The 16511-nt window shown below is 45.8% G+C and overlaps 1 long non-coding RNA gene across 1 annotated transcript; it reads right to left on the bottom strand.

The window, feature by feature from the left end:
• Positions 1 to 6444: 6444 nt before the first annotated feature.
• LOC138067610 (uncharacterized) lies at positions 6445 to 16033 on the bottom strand. The gene is made up of 5 exons (XR_011141796.1): positions 14510 to 16033; positions 10506 to 10669; positions 7641 to 7994; positions 6900 to 7492; positions 6445 to 6505 (listed from the first exon to the last, which is right to left on the bottom strand). It is a non-coding gene; the product is annotated as an uncharacterized lncRNA (long non-coding RNA).
• Between the last annotated feature and the right edge of the window lie 478 nt (positions 16034 to 16511).

Below are 16511 nucleotides of genomic sequence, written 5' to 3'. Positions count from 1 at the left end.
GTCTGCAATAATCCCATGCCTCAGCCAATTCTAATTCATTCCGATCACACACAAGTCCGAAATCCAGGGAGGTTCTTGGAGCAAAAGCATGTGCACTTGTAGGAGGTGCAAGAAGTGGCTCAGGAGCTCCGGAGGTGTGATAGTGAGAACAGGTGTGAGAGCAAGGGTTAATAAAAAGAAGGGGTGGGAAAGGGCTCAGCTCCCTCCTGCCTGCTGAAAGCAGAAGGGAAGCTCTCCTCGCTCCGGTATGCACGGCTCTCCTTTGTTCGCTGGTTTACGAAAGGCACCTCCTTCAAGGAGACGGTGTGCTTTAGCCACTGCAGCAGAGTCATTCTGTCATGGAGAGCTGCAAGGAGGAGTGGGAAGGCTGGAAACAGCGCAGGAGGCTCCGTCAGGGTGGTTGACAGCGACTTTGCCTCCGGGAAGGTGGGCACGCTTCCTCTGCGGCAATGGTAAATAACTCTCTTAGCTCACAGGAGCTGACAAGCCATTAGCTCCACAGTGCATCGCACTAGCTTGAAATCATGAGGTGGGGAAGAAAGGTTGCGTGTCTCCTGCTTTCTCAAGGTTTCTGCTAGAGCTGTGTGCATAGCAGTTTAGGGATGTGCCCTAATTCTAACTAGGTCCAATGGGCAGAAGAGGTCTAGGTGCATCTCAGAAGGGATTTAGAGTGCCTGAGTAAGTGGCTGAGTAGGAAGATACCTACAGCCAACGCAAAACATTAGGCTCAGAGCCGTAGGTGGAATTTCAACCATCTGAATAAGTCCTGTGCTTTCTAACAGAAGCAGAAGCCCTCCACACGCTCCGTCAACTACATCGAGCCAGGCGTTAGGCCAAACACCAAATACTGACAGAGTGGCATGAAAAACCACGAGGGATGGCAATACTGCAATAAAAATTAGTTTGCGTTACAACCAATTCCACTTATGCCAAAGCAAGAGCAGGGTGCTGAGGCCTGGGTAGATAAAGGGTGCTGAGAGATAGACTGACTGCGATGGGCTCCACGTCCCCGAGCACAGCTCTTGCCAGCAGTGTCCACTACGTGCTTCACCGCTTGGTTAAATTCATACCCTCTTCCAGGTTGAGGAGCATAAGCTACAGAACAGAATTAATACAGGTTTACTTTAGATGCCACTTTCTAACCTATATGGCTCTATTTATAAAGGATTCAGGAGTTACCTCCACTTCAGTGATGGGCTTAATAGAAGGACAGACAGGTCCAGAATATGTCTGTACTGCAGCGCACAGGTGTAATTGCAGCTTGGGTAGACATGCTGGCCTACTCTAGGCCACCTGGCTCAGGAAACGATGGCAGAAGAGCCTCCAACAACGAGATTTCAGTGTACATGACCCAGGTAGCCCGATGCTACACTTTTCAGCACCTGCAACTTAGAAGTTTAATGCTAGCTTGGTTAAGCTTGCTCCTGTTGCAAAGACAGTGCTGTGACCTGCCTCCAGTAATGCCAGAAGATTGCTGCAGAGTTTTGGTCTGAGGCCAGGTGTCCTAAACCACTGTCAGAAAGGTGTCTGGTTTCGTAATCACCATGCACGCCACATTCATGCACAGAAGAATGCATCTCCTGAGTCCCTTCATAGTTAAAAATCAGCATTAACACATCTGACTTCTGGGCATGTTTTAGCAAGCCAAGCACCAACCCCAGACCCCTCCGGTTCTCAGGCGGAGCCGAAGCCCAAGAGAGATCACCTCCCATTTACAGAGGCCTGACCAAGTTTGCTGAAATCACAAGTAAGAATATACCTGAAAGACTATGAACTGCAGGGCAAATGGCACACATTTATACGGTTCCCGTGTAGTGCAGAAGGATAGCAAAAACTCACTGTGAATTTGCCAGCTCTGAGTACAGCTCAGAGATTATTTCACACACATAGTATTGCTCCAGTCCTGCATCTATTCACTGGGGACAGCAATAAGAAGAAAAAAAAAACTAAGTGTAATAGGAAATCTCTTCATCCGTTTCCTGCAGCCAGCATTATTCAGTTTAATTCCATCTTTCTTTCTTTTTTTTTCCCCCCTGGTCTGAACATGCCCTGAGAAGGTATTTCCGGAGTAGAATTTCACTGGAATTCCACCTGTGCTTACTGCAGCACTTCTCTCCTAGACAGACTTTAATTAGATGGGGCCAATAAACCATATGTCAAATGGGTGATTTCACTTTTAATTACAGTTTCCAAAACGTAATAAATAGTTCCATTAAAATGAACACGAACAGCCAGGCGCTCTTTCATGAAGCCTGGTGTCATGTCACTTTTAGCAAGAAACACTGCTTAAACTGCACCAGATCTGCGAAGCGCAGGTTGCTTTTTGCAACCTTCTGCCAAGTTGATGCTATTCGTGAACCGGATCACTCCCCCTCCATGGCTTTGTGCACATGGCACCGTGTGTTTCAGCTGCGGTTGCTCCTCCTTTAACCCCTAGAATATTGCATTGGGTGCAGAAGATTAAGAAGGACAGACATCTCACTGAATTATCACAAGACTTGACGTGGAAGTCTCAGTGAAAGGGAACGTGCTCCTATTTCAGTGAGACGCCCGAGTTTCTTAAGCTCTTAGGGAAATCATACCCTTTTCTGCAAGGGCACGCTATCTCTGACCATGCCGTTAGGCTACTCAGCGCCTTTCACCCTCTCCACGACTCAAGAGTACTGCAGCCTCACGTGATGTTACATGGTGGGGCACCCGTCCCACGCCAGGCGCGCGCACTGGGCCGGGCCGTTTCCCCGGGCTGCTGCGCTAGCTCCTTCGGTTTCCTCGGGGCAGCAGTCGTTCTGCTCGTCCGTCGCCTTCACCTGGGGCTACATTCAACCCTCACCTTCGCGGGTCCTGCACGCACGCCGTTCGGAAAGACGATCGTACCACAAACCCAGAGAAGGAGGTGCACGAGACCCCCAGGAACTCTTTCCACTCAATGACCTTGACCTGAAACGTTAGTTTTTGCACCTCCAAAAAGCTACATGCTCTGCAATATCACCTCGGGGGACAAATATGAGCTTGCTCACACCAGCCTAACTCAGCTGGCTGTAATTAAGTTCGTGCCCATATGATGAGGCAAAGCTCTCTTAGGCCCTTCATTGATAAACAAAGTTTCATTTGTGTTTTTTCCGGCCTGTGAAATCCCCATTACTTCCAGAGAGATGAATACCTCCATATCCTAAAAACTAACCTGACAGATGGGAAGCAATATAATGAAGGGGCCTTACTTCTTACAGAGTCTCAAGATTTCTCCTTGGGCCTCAGAAGAGTTGGAAAACAAGGTCAGTATAAATAATTTTGTATCCCAAAGCTGTTTAATGAAAACATTCCTATGTTTACCAGACTGCTGCTTAGCTGTGCTCTTTCCGACATCTCTCTAATTGGAGAGTAAGAACTTCAGTGTAGCTACTTTATACCGATCAGGATTTCTGGCCAGAAATCTAGGTCAGATTGAATTTCTCATTTGCCGGAATTTGACTTTTTCCATATTAAAAGTCTCCTCCTCAAGCGGATGCGTTTAAACATTTAAAAATAAATATTAGTAAATAATGTCCAGTGTGACCCATAACCCCCAGGGGAATTCTTCTTTAAAGCTTAGATCTGTCTCAAATACACACTCACGGCATGCGCTTTTCACACACCTCTCGTGGTCTTTGGATAAGAGGGCCTGTCACCTAGAGAGGCCAAGTGACCCCTTTTCGCCTCTGCCATGAGACGAGGGAACGCAGCGGCAAAGATGGTGCTACTCCGTCTGGGACGCAGGCAGATGCCACGGGCCCGCCGTGCTGATCTGCAAACAGAAACAGGATTTGCACCATGATCTCAGACAAATACTAGTCACCGACGTACAGATCTTCTGAGAGCAACTCAATCTTGAAGTTCAGTGTATGGACGTAGCCTCTAGAAACGGAAGACAAACGTCTGAATCCTGCAAGCAAATAGCACAGAGAGCCACCACCATCATCTGCTGGCCACCACCAGCAGATGTTTCCCACTAAAATGACTTTAAATAGCAGCTTATATTCAGTACTCTACAGGAGAAAACATGGTTGTAATGTGTTAATATCAGGGGATTTTGTTTCGCTCCAAAGTGGCATCTTACTCATTTCCAAATTTATGGCAAGCCACATGTCAGATGCCACCCAGATGAAACTTTCCTTAATTTGGAGCTGAAGCGGCTGCTGGCAAAATGCAACTTTCAACCTCAGAAAAAGTGAAATCTCCTCAGTTCCCATCAATCTGCATTTCCAAGACCAGCGAGCGACAAGAGCATCTACAGGGTCTGTGAACGATTTGAACTTGCCAACCTGTCGTCGCTGGCTCGGAAGAGAAGGCTGCACCTGTCCGGACCACGTTTCTAGGGACATAAACGTGCCAAAACCTGAAACAAAGAACTGGAAGCTCTCCGCGCTTCTCCCCATGGGCTTATAAAGCCTTTTTCTGTCATGTCATAAAATAATGACTGCAACTACGCGGGCTTTCCCTGGTGCTTTAAGGCTGTTGGAGAGCAAGGGAGATGCTCTCCGGGCTGTGAACGAAGGCTTGCCCGTACCAAGGAATTAAGTTTTCCAATTTTACTCCAGAGCCCCGTGGCACTTAGCGTGCACCGAGAAAAATGTTCTCGTGAATCATTTATCATCTTTGCCTTCCCACCCCGGTGCAGGCCAGCAAAGGTTGGGGGGGGGGGGACTACCAGCTCTCAAAGCAGACGTGCCCGCCTTGGCTCAGCTTTTGCCAGACATCTGAACTTGACCCGCACAGTCTGGCCTTCGGGGGATTTGTCAGGCATCCAGGTTGGAGCGCAACCGTGACCGCAGAAGTTCATGTCGGAGGGAAACGGGAACTGTCACTCACGCCGAGGGGAGGAAACGTTAACCCCGTGCCGCCAGCCTCCCTCCGACCGACGGATTTTGCTGCGGAGGGGGTGACCAAGACGTTGATGGATTTCTTCTCCGGGTGAGAAGGGAAGACGCCCTCCCCGCCGCGCACACACTAAATGCTGACCGTACGGCTACCGAAACTGCTGACTGAGGCAGAATCGTCTCGAAAGGGGTTCGTCACCCACGTTTTCACAGCTTTTCTTCCCCATGCGTTCCTCTATCTTTGCCCCAAGATCTGTTCAACGGCACCTGATGAACACACACCCTGCTTTTCACTCCTTGCAAGGGGAAAACACTGTCCATTACTCCCTCTGTGCTGGTATTAAAACTTCATGCCAAAGTCAGACCCAAAGCTGCAAATACTAGCAGCAGGGTGGGCTCCTGCTAGAGCTGTGCGCTAAGAGAGCCAAAAAAGCAGACCCTACTCGGGCATCCTACCTTACCCACATCCACAGGGGCTCTTGACATTGACGTCCCCCCCTGCATAGCAGGAGAGGTATTTCTAGCCACGTGCTCTTATTTCTGCTTAAGCCCTCCCGAAACATTTCGTCCTTTCCACCTGCGCAGTGCCACGTTTTTATTTTGAGCAACGCGCTTGTACGGGCAGTTGAAGCAACGCGCCCCGTCAGAAGCATCCAGCGAGGAGGAGATAACATTTCAAGGGGAGGCTCTCTTCCCTTTCCCTAAACAACGTCATTGTGCTTTGATGTGGCGTTTTGGAGCCCCAGTCCACGAAGAAGCACACGCAGGAATACCTTTGGGCGTAGAAGTACCGAGTTACACACCTGCACAGATTTCTGAGAGCCAAACATTAGCACTATAGGCTTGAAAAGACTATTATACCGTTTCGGTCCAATTCATCTAACAGGGCAAAAAGGCTTGAACTTCTCCTTCCAAACCATGGTCTGCGTGCACGTTCAAGGTTTCAATATAAGCCTTCCCATACGTCCCACGTCTAGCCTACACATTCCATACACCCCACCCTCTCACCCTGGTATGATTTGTTACTTAAAGCTATTTGTCTTCCAGACAGCTGTGTGAAGCAGAATGCCCTTATCCCTAACGTCCTGGCAGAGAATTGAATTTCATTGGACAGAGCAAAATCTGCAGCCAAGAAAGTACTTGAACTGAAGTGCTCCAGATCGGGGCTTGCACTCCATCAAGCATCTTTACTCTTCTAGCGCAAAAAAAAAAAAAAAAAGGACCCCCTCCCCCCACACACACCAAAAAAAAAAAAGCTTCTTACTTCATAATCGTTTAGTTACGTGTCTGGCTAACTTCAAATTTACGAAGCAGGCCAAAAAATAATTATTTTACATATTAGAAGGAAGAAAAACGTGTATAGGCCTGTATTACTCAGAGTGAAAACTAATTTCTTAGCAATTTTAAGCAGGTTGATGAGGAAAAAGGCATAAAATAGACATTTTGCTTAATCTGTAACCATGGGTAAATATTTCTAGCCAACTTTTAAGCATCTATTTTCAACTTATGTTAAAGGACTGTGAAAGTGCCTGAAAGCCTGAAGTTTATATTTTTCTAGTAGTGTCATATTTTCCCTTTTCGCTTCATATATTACCAGAAATAACTGGTCATCCAAACGCGTGATGTCCTTCATCGGTCTTGAAAGGGGTGCTCTGCCAGAACAAAGGAAAAGTATTGTAACCATTACCTCAGGCTTTCTCCCATATGTGTTGCACTATGACCTGGAAGACTCAAAAAAATCATCTTTTTTTCCTCCGGAGAAGTGTTAAAATTTGAAGTTTTTAAACTCCCGTTGCAGTGCTACACAAGTATGCAAGATAAAACATTGCAACTGCATAGCACACCCATAATCCCCATTGCTAACAGCTGCAAAAATATATTTATCTTCCGTGGCAGGAAACCTCAAACACTCAGGGTTTGGGTTTATTTCAGACCAGAATGCCGAAGCTTAATTGCTCATGCACATTTTGGAAGCATCCAGCCAGTCCACACATACAAACTTCTCCAGCACAGAGACTTTCTTATCAAGGGATGGTGAAGTCTTACCTGGCCTGTTGCTCTCCTTATCAGGGAAATTTTGGTCTGGTATTTCCAATTGCTGTGATTGGGAGTGAGTGACCCATTCCTCTGGCAACCTCCAACGGCAAATCGGTTTCTTCTAAAACGCTTTCATAAATATCATCTTGGATGTGGTCCTGTTCTCGGCAGAAGAAGTTTGAACCTTAGAGGTTAAATCTCTTCCCATCTTGGGTGTCCTCCTTGCTCAGTACCTGGCAGTCCTTGTAGGCAAAATGGAGGTGAGGCAGGAGAAGAGAGGCACAGTTTTCTTTCCAGGACTCTCCATACCCCACAGAGAAAACACTGTTCAAACTGCTAGGAACGAAGGTGGCTCTGGAAGGGAAATCCTGTCCTCAGCCTCATCAGAAAATAATGTGGGAGCAGAATTCGACAGGGCAAGTAGAAAATCAGGATCATCCTAGTTAGACAGGACTGTTGGCAGCTATTTTCTTCCTAGCTTTCATGGCTCTTAGCTATTGCCGTACCTGGAACTTCGTCAAATGCATGCTTATCCTGCTGTACAAAGTTATTTCCTCCGGCTTTTATAAGAAATCAAGGGCATTAACCAACTGGTATAGAGGCTGCAATAAAAAAACATCCCGTATTTAAAATGCACTGATTTCCAGCAAAGATTTATCATACTCTTTTTTTATTTTCATGGCTTAAATTTCCAGCCAGCTCTCACTTATTCCAAGACTGCTCCTGCCAAAGGCTGAATGCCCCGATTACCTTCTGGCTCCGGTGGGACAGCGAGAGCCTGGGGCTCCCTGAGCATCAGGCCATGAAGCAGTCCTAGCACCCCGCCACGGCGCAGTGGCATTTTCACAGCAACGCCGCGGTACTTCTCACGGTGACGTCACAGGGAAATACAGGCAGGAGCAACGTCCACGAGACATGGGAAGTAAATCTCCTTCTCTGCCGGGTGCTGACGGGGCCCAGCTGGTGTGCCGTGCTTCATTTTGGACACTGCCGTTCAAAAAGAAGGGCACTGTCCTGTTGGGGGAAGCCCAGAGAAGGGCAGTAGGACTAAGGAGAAGTTCACCAAATGTCACCATGATGGTAAGGATGAGGGACCTGGAAAGGCTGAGGAAAGTTATTAGTGACATACCTCAGAACATAGAAGGCAATCACATAAAGGGAACGGGTTATTCCCCACACATCCCCTGCAGCTGGGACAAGGACTTGTGGGCTTAGATTACAGCAAGGGAGATACTGCTTCAACATGAGGAAAACTCGTCTAGCAGCAAGGAGGGCAAAGCACGGGGAATAGCAGGAGCTCCATCGCCGGAAATTTCTAAGAACGGGCTGCATAAACAGCTCTTAGGGATACAGAGAGATATGGGATCCTTCCTTTACAGACAGGCATGGATTCGGTGGGATTTCTCGGGATCCCTCACCACATATTCTAGGAGTTGGATAATCCTAAAATTACAAGGAACTTCTCCGGCAATCATCACAGTCTGTGCTAGTTTCCTCTCTCCTCCTTCCCGTGCAATATTGAGCACGTGTGTAGATTTTAGTAGCCAGCCTGAATATTGTCCTTTGTTCCAGGGAGAGCAGCTGTTAAATTCAAGGTGAATTTAATCATTGTGGGCACTATTTGAAACAATACTGTGCAACAATTTCCAGCCAAACCAAGTGTTTATCCATGCTTATTACTTTCTACAAGTCACGCGTTCTGGGGCTGAAATGGTTTATTGGTGCCTCCAGTCAAGTTAGTCTGGAAAGGCTGAGCAAACTCTTTTATTGAGCTACGAGACTAATCACTTCTGCATACATAATGTCGCTCCTGGAAAAAAAAAAAAAAGCTGGAGAAAGAAAAAAAAATCCTGAAGTTGGCCTTTTCTGCACTGAGGAAAAGTGTTTTATTGGTGATCTAACACCAGCTACTAATCGTCATGAAAATACTATGCAGTTTTGAAAACCAGTGACTGATCCACCCTTAACTGCTGCTTCAAAAGGATGACTTCACCTTTAGGATGACGGCAACCATTCAACATTATGGCTCGAACTTCAGTATTTTAAACCAGTAGAGAGAGCTACTGCTCGAAATAAAATTAGACATGAAGAGCTGAGGAGAGTCTTGACCTTTTTATGTCCGTTGTTCTGTGAAATTCTGTAAACTTTATTGGAGGCCACTTCCTGCATTCACAGAAAGCAACTTTTCTTTGTTAATAGCCCAATAAGTTTGCCGTACAACTTCAAAGCTAGAACTGCTTTTAACCATTTCCTTTCAGATAAACGCAACCATCTGTTCAAATGTAGTTATCAGAAAGCAGCTGAAATTTTTTGCCATCTCTTCAAGGGCTTTTTCCCCCACTGAAGAGCAACATTGGGAATCAACGCAATCAACTGCTGACAACAGGAGACACAAACTTTGAGTAGATCGACTGCGTCATTCCAAGCTCTAGCTCCATAGCACTCAATTTAATTGCCAAATATTTTCCACCTGGTCCACTAAACTTTTGTATGACTATACAGAAGATTCCCACTATGAAATAGCTTTCCACAGCATATGGGAAACTAAGTTATTCCCATTTCAAAGATGAGCTTGTGAGACCAAGAAAAGCAGCTTGTTAACACCTGAAAATTGACTAGAAGAGCGTTTCTGGATGTGCTTATGCTAGAATAAGAGAATACATTAAGTAAATCCAAAAAAACCCTACTATTATTCTATTATTCTCCAGAATGAGAGCTGTTGTATTTTGCATTCACTATTTCAATTATTATGCATTTGCTTCTAAATATAGGTGAATCCTAAGGCTCTCAGAGGCAATGCTCTCACTTTCATTGACTTTACTGGGTCAAACTGTTGAAAAAGGGACCGCAGGGCTGCAACCTTGAGCATTACCAGAGCTCTCCAGAAGCTGATCTCCACAGCAAAATCCAGAGCCTGGAGTGGATGGAGACGTTTCCTGCGTGGTGAATGGGTGGGAAGAGCAGTATGCCTCAGAACAAGACACATTCAAGTATCCCAACAACGGGCAATAGCCCGGACTCAGCAAACGGAATGGGAGACCTTCCGTGGTCAATAGAGGAAGGAATTCGGATGGAGGCGTCTTTCATCTCACCTCTCCACATAACTCTACACTTCTGTGTTTTCCTAATGCTTGGGCTTTGCTCCTTAATGTGGCACTTCAGCCTTTCAATTTAAGAGTTTGAGCAGGATAATTCTCTCACTCTTTCTCTTAAAAAAGGTGGGGAGGACAAGTGGCAGCTCTGGCACCGCCGGCTTTTATTCAATAACTCATTGGTTAGAGTGTTCTCCCAAGATGGATGAGACCTAATTTCAGCCTCTGCCTGAAGACAATCAGTTGCATCTCTCCTGCACACTGAGAGAATGAAAACATCATTTGAGATTGATTCATCCAGTAGAAAAGGTAACTTTTACTATGCAGCCACCACTAGTCAGTGAGACCTGAAGTTATCTGAAGATAATAAATTGAATATAAGTGCTCCTTCTACAGACAAATTATAACAACTTTTGCAGAAGACTGAGAGGCTCAAAGCTGCCAGAAAAAAATGAGTGAGACCTTGGTGCCCAAATCCCTAAACATTTTTGTACATCACAACCAGAAATTATTACATAAGTACCTGATAAAGGCCATATGCACTGTCTAGTTCTTCTAGCATTAACGTTTTCCATTTTAACCCCTTGCTTAACTGCAAGCGTTGAGGAGATTCTCCTTCAGACTTCATGCATGCATTCTTTGACCACTCAGTGAAGTCCTTCTCGACAGATGTGAGATCTTCCCTTTCTACAAGAGAAAAATGCAACAGGATTTTATCCCAAAAGGGTTGCAGCCACCTGTTGCACCTGTAGGTAACTCTCCAAACCAAGATCAGTTGGCTTTTCCTAAACTGGCTGTTTCTTTTATTAGCATGATGTTTAGCTCAGGTGTGATTTTTCATACGTGCCTGGACCAGTCCTTGGCCAGTTCAACATTGCCACTGCCTGAATCCTGGCATGCAGAGAAGCAGCACTTGAAGCTTCCTCAGCACATCCCTATGTTTGTGCCCAGCCCTTCCTGAACAGCTGACACCTAGGTGAAGAGCCCCACCGCTCTTTGTGCCCACGGGACCTTGTCAGAGAGCCCTCCCTGGGCTCAGAGTGACTCATGGGGCCTCAAAACCTCGCTCTGCTCTCTGCCTGCTTGTCAGCTACCCCCCAGACACAGCGCCCTGCACTACCAGCCCTTGTGGACCGCAGACTCCCTCAGGAAGCCTTCAGCCATGGGAGGCGGTGTCATGTTGCATGCTACCTTGAGCGTGCTCAACACCTGTCGGAAGTTAGATACCCAGTAGATGCCACACACCTGCCATCACTTCTATCGCAAGACAAGATTTCTTTAAATCTTGTGAAGTAAAAACAAGATTAGTCTAACAACATGCTAACATAAGAAACTGGTGACTCAATTTGGAGACAGACTCCTTGATAACTGCCTAACACGTTAGCTTAGTTACAGGGTCTGTTCTGCATTTCATTCACCTAGCACAGCTGACAAAGTGATTTCATAGCTGTCAGAGCTGGGGTCTGATGCCTTGGATAAGCCGCATCCCCTGGGCACTGCTTCTCCAGACATCTCTAATTTGAGGCATTCTCACACTTATTGACAGATGTGGGTCAACTCAACTGACACCCCAACTTCTTGGATACAACTTTCGGGGAATGAACTGTTCTGGGTACTCAGGACCTGGCTTATCCCTGAGACTCTAACTTGAGAGTGGAAACTAAACCGCTTTTCATCTTTCTCCCTAATTAAACCTTTTCTCCTCACTTAGCGCATAGGAGGATGCGAACACACTGGGTGGGGAAAGCCATATTGCCCTTCTGCTGTCCCAGGTTTTTACCCTTGGTCCATCCCTCCTGTCTGGAGAGGTAATCGAGTTAATAGCACCCTGATCTTCCTCGAAACCTGTCGGCCTTGTGATTTTTTTTTAATATTTCAGAGTTACACTTCTGCTGATAAATTTCGTGTGATACACTCAACGGCTAGATGCCTCAGTTTCCCCTTAGCTGTTAGGCATAGATAATCCTCTAACTGCAGCAGAAGAAGCTGGGGGGGAAATTAGCCAGCAGAGCCCAAAGAAAATGAGGCGGATGATGCCCAGAAGGAAGTGGGGAAGGCACAAGGGACCGATCTGTTGAAAGACAGAGGAAATCCTGGCTGAGCGAGACTGCCCAGATGGCTCCATCACCAGCCCCCCCATACCCGCAGCAGACCAGCGCTCATCCAGCCCTGCTATTAATGCCTTTTGTGCACGGAGGTGCCGTTTCCATCGCTTGTAAAGCCATCCTCTGGTTTGGCACAACCGAAATCACAGACGACACCACCAAGAACGGCAGGGGTGCTGCAGGTTAAGGACTGCCTGCGTTTGGCGCATCAAGCCCGGGAAATTCATGCCGCAACCACCTTCCACTTTGCTTGGCTCCAGGCAGCGCTATTAGTCTCGCTGCTCAACGAGCGCTAACCGTCACCGCGCAAACAAACACGCCGAGCGTTCGCATACGTTCGCAAATGCCGCTAGAGCGATAAAACAGGCGAGCTAGGCTGCTCCTTACGTAAGGATGGCTTTCACGCACCGGTGCAGGAGGGAACGCGATTTTTGTGCCACAAAGCAGATTCTGTGAGAAATTACAGGTGTGTTGCTCATGCCCAAAGAGACTAATCATAATTTGAGAATTCCTGATTTAGGCCAATCATTCATCCATGGGCCAAAAAAAAAAAAAAAATCCTGCCTGACAGGCTGCTACCTGAAACCAGAGTTGGCTTCTTGACCTAAAAACAGCCCTCTGCAGAAAGACGTCTGAAGGAGGTAAAAGGAAGCTCTTTGTTTTTGGAGTTTTTTTTTTTTTAAAGAAGTAAAATCGCATGGATTTTTAAAACAGCTGCACGATGGGTAGAACAGTGTATCACAAGGGCTTTGAGTAGTACGACCAGGAAAGGATAATTTCTTTACCATCTACACACATATCAAGAGTGTGTCTGTCCTAAAGTGCTTTCAAGAACATTAGAAGAGTATTTGGAGCCCTGAAACTGAAACATTTCAGGGCAGGTTTTGAGTTTCTCTTTTCTTCTCGACATGGTAAGATTTAGATGCACCTGGAAAACATTGCATCACCAGAGTTTCATTTCTCCTTTTACTTCTTTGATAAACTCTCCAAAGGGAGGAAAAACACTAGATAGCAAGCAATAAGAAGAAATAAAAGCACAGCAGAAAGCAAAATAACGGGCATCAATTAGTTATTTGTTTGTTTGAGTTTTTTCCCCCCGCTTCTATAGTGAATGGATAGAAGAGAAGCAAGTAAGTAAAAAAAAAAAAAAAACTTAGGTCATAATTTTAAAAAATATAGGCCTTTAAGAATGCTTCGTGTTTCAGTCCTCATAGGAGAAAACAATGGTTCAAGCCAACCACAAACTATTCCAATATAATCTGCAGAATTGTTGCTCTAGTTATTTTGGTGAATGCTGAATAATTAGCAAGACAGCATCCAAAGTTGCGGTTCAGTTATCTCAACACTCGTACGTTCAGGCTCTAACGTGAACCTCTGCTAGACACTCGGCTGGTTTTTTCACCTTGTAGGTCCTGCAATAGCTATGTTTTGCACGGTATGATAAGGAAACGCAAACCACAGGACCAGAGCACCCTTGAGGGCACCAGAGAGGTCTAGCCCGTCATGCCAGCACTTACCCCCCTCAGCCGAGAAGGTGGCCTGAGCAGATGCAGGGGGAAGATGTGCCCTGTCCCCCTTGCGCAATGAACCCTCCCCTCTGCCGACGGATAGCACAAAGCCTTGAATAAACTTCATCCAGAGTTTGCTTAATGTGAGAGTGAAAGTAGTCTCACAACACCGCACCGAGACAAAAACAAGTTTATCTCCAGCCCTGCTGTGCCTCTAAATTATGCCGTTCAAAATTATTATTGGAGCTAGATAGAAATTTGGGTGGGGGGGGGAGTGATGGGGTCATTTTTTTCCATTGTCTTTTTTTTGTCAATCAAGTTTTAGACTGATCTCATCCACGTCAAAAACCCTTCTAAAGCAGCATGGATCCCGGTTTGCTGCCCGCATCTCTGTGCACACAACAGTGCCTTAAACTAAAATGCAGCTCATGAGGCAATTCCTTTCTTCTCTGGGCAAAACGCGGGTCTTCCCCTCACTCCTTCCTTTCCCCAGCACCTTTCATGCCACCGTGCCGTGCCACTACCTCTTCTCAGCCAGGAGTGGAAGTGTGCACATGGGTGAGTTAGCCAACCCCACCCAACCTGCAGTGAGCGACCCCGAGCTATTAATCACCCGTGGCTGTCTGGTGAACTTTGTGAAATTAGGCTGTTTTCCCCCTTCTCCTCAGTTCACTTGCTTGTGTGCTTGTGTCTCTATGCAGGGGGGGAAAAAAGAAACACCACTGCCACTGATACCACTGCTTGGCAATTCAGCGGCGCTGCAGCACCCCAGGGCCAAACCCAGCACCCACTGGAGTGATCAAGGGCATCCTAGTCGTACTCTGGTCAGCCTCCTCATAGGATGTAGCTGTCCACTATCCCCAGGACTGAATCCAGGACCCGATCGAGGCAGGACATCTGCAGCACGCTCGTACCTTCAGCGTGTTTCCATCGCCGTCCGTCCTTTGAGACTGGGCAGCCGTGCGTTACTGGGTGAGCTCCAGCGACCGTAGAGATGAACACAGGCAGACCTCTGTCATCCTTGCGTTTGTCGTTGGATTTGTCCGTGGGTGAGGCAGAGGCTAATCGTTACACGAGACAAAAGCCTATCCAAAACACAAGCCTCCAGTGGTAGAGTTACACAGCAGACTAAACTGAGCAACAGTAAAAATCAGTAATTTATTTATTCATATTTGAGATCACTTAACCAATTTTTGTTCATCCTGCAGATGGTGCATCTAGATACGGCAAACCTACTCAGGGCTAACAAATAATGACAGAGGGGTTTAAAACTTTTAGTTTTGCTCAAGGATAGTTTAAAATGAACATTTCTCTACAGCTCCACTGATCGCCAGCTAATTTGGTACCCACTTGCCGGTGCCAAAATGGGACAGCAGACCAATCCCAGTTCGCAGAAGATAGGTGACCAAGTTGCAGGTGAGGCCTGCTACAGAGAGGGTGGTCCTCGAGAGGCACGGCAGGCCAGAGAAGAGGCTACGGTAGGGCGGATGTTTTGTTGAGACTGGACAACTTCAGCCTCAGAAGCCTTTTCATACCGATAAAATCAAACACGCTCGTTTGCTTAGTTAAATTAAAGGTAGAAGTAATTCATAGCTTAACTAAATTCCAATATCTTTCAGTCCAAACTATGAGTAGATCAGATTAGGACAAGGGGGGGGAGTCAAATATTGTAACAGGAATAATGTGTTCCACTTCCTCCGCTCTTTCCTGTTCATGAGATCATTATCATGAGAGAGCGTTCATGCTGCGTTGTTTCCTCTTCTTGTTACAATCTCTTTCACAACAGGGATTTCTCAGAATTTTAATGCTTAATAATATATTTGACCTTTTCATTAGTCCAACTTTTGGTGGGCTGTCTCACATTAACTTCTCCCTTTGGGGTGGCACAAATTACAAACCAGGTAGGAATGTGCACAGCCACCAGTTTGCATGCGAAAAGACCGTAAAGATCAGCTTAACATACTCTACAATTAGGTTTCAAAGAATTTAAGAGTCCTCACAAATTAGAAAATGTTGCCAACTTCTTCATAATAGAAAGGGTGCCAATTGTGTCAAAGCTCCTACAACTAAGTTTTGAAGGGAAAAAAAAAGATATACTTCTCACTTATTGGTAGACTTTAAAAAGTTAAATAAAATAGCATTATTTGTCACTGCTGGTGACTGAAATATGTCTCTTTCTACCAGACAAGTATACAGGAAAGAACAGCAAAACAAATTTTAACTGATGGTGGGATTAGAAACCCGCCAGTTCTCACTTCACCCTTTTTGACAGTTCCCAACAAATCAGCATTAACAGTTTCTTTGCTTATATCTCTGTTGCCTGTTTTCCTTCTCTGTAATAATACCCTTATCCAGGATAATCTGAATTCATCTGGCAGCAGTATTTCATGCATTAGTGTATTAAAATGCTTTCCGGAAATGTACCTTAGGTTCTCCTTTGAAATAGAATTTAAACTAGTCTAAATTGAGATATGTTTATTGCTTCCGCTAATATTGATTTATACTTAATCAGATGCTTATTTGGGAGTAAATAAAGTGAATCAATTTTATTTGGAATATTTTAGCTTTTTATATTAACCTATTCCACTTGTGGTTGATTTTCTGTCTCTCCTTCCTCATTCCTCCACGCAGATTTAATATTTGGTCCATTATTTTAATGGGGATACCAACGTAATTTACCTGACGATAATCATCAGGATCAACCCAAGGCTCCTTCTAAAGAACCTTTTCCAAACCACATTTGGCCTTCTCTGGACACTTTCCACTTTCTACTTTTTTCTAGAACTTCCTAGCAAGCATAAGACATCGTTAGAGCAGCAAAACGTACTGCCTTTGGTTAAAACATACGTCCACGCAGTGATCAGCGTGAGGTCCGTATTTCGAGCGAGGCCACCAAAGCCTTCAGCACGGCGTCCT

The sequence above is a fragment of the Struthio camelus genome, chromosome 6 (assembly GCF_040807025.1).
Source record: "Struthio camelus isolate bStrCam1 chromosome 6, bStrCam1.hap1, whole genome shotgun sequence".
Lineage (NCBI taxonomy): Eukaryota > Metazoa > Chordata > Aves > Struthioniformes > Struthionidae > Struthio > Struthio camelus.
Note: the sequence above shows the minus strand (reverse complement) of the source record. Positions and strands in the feature narration are given on the sequence as shown.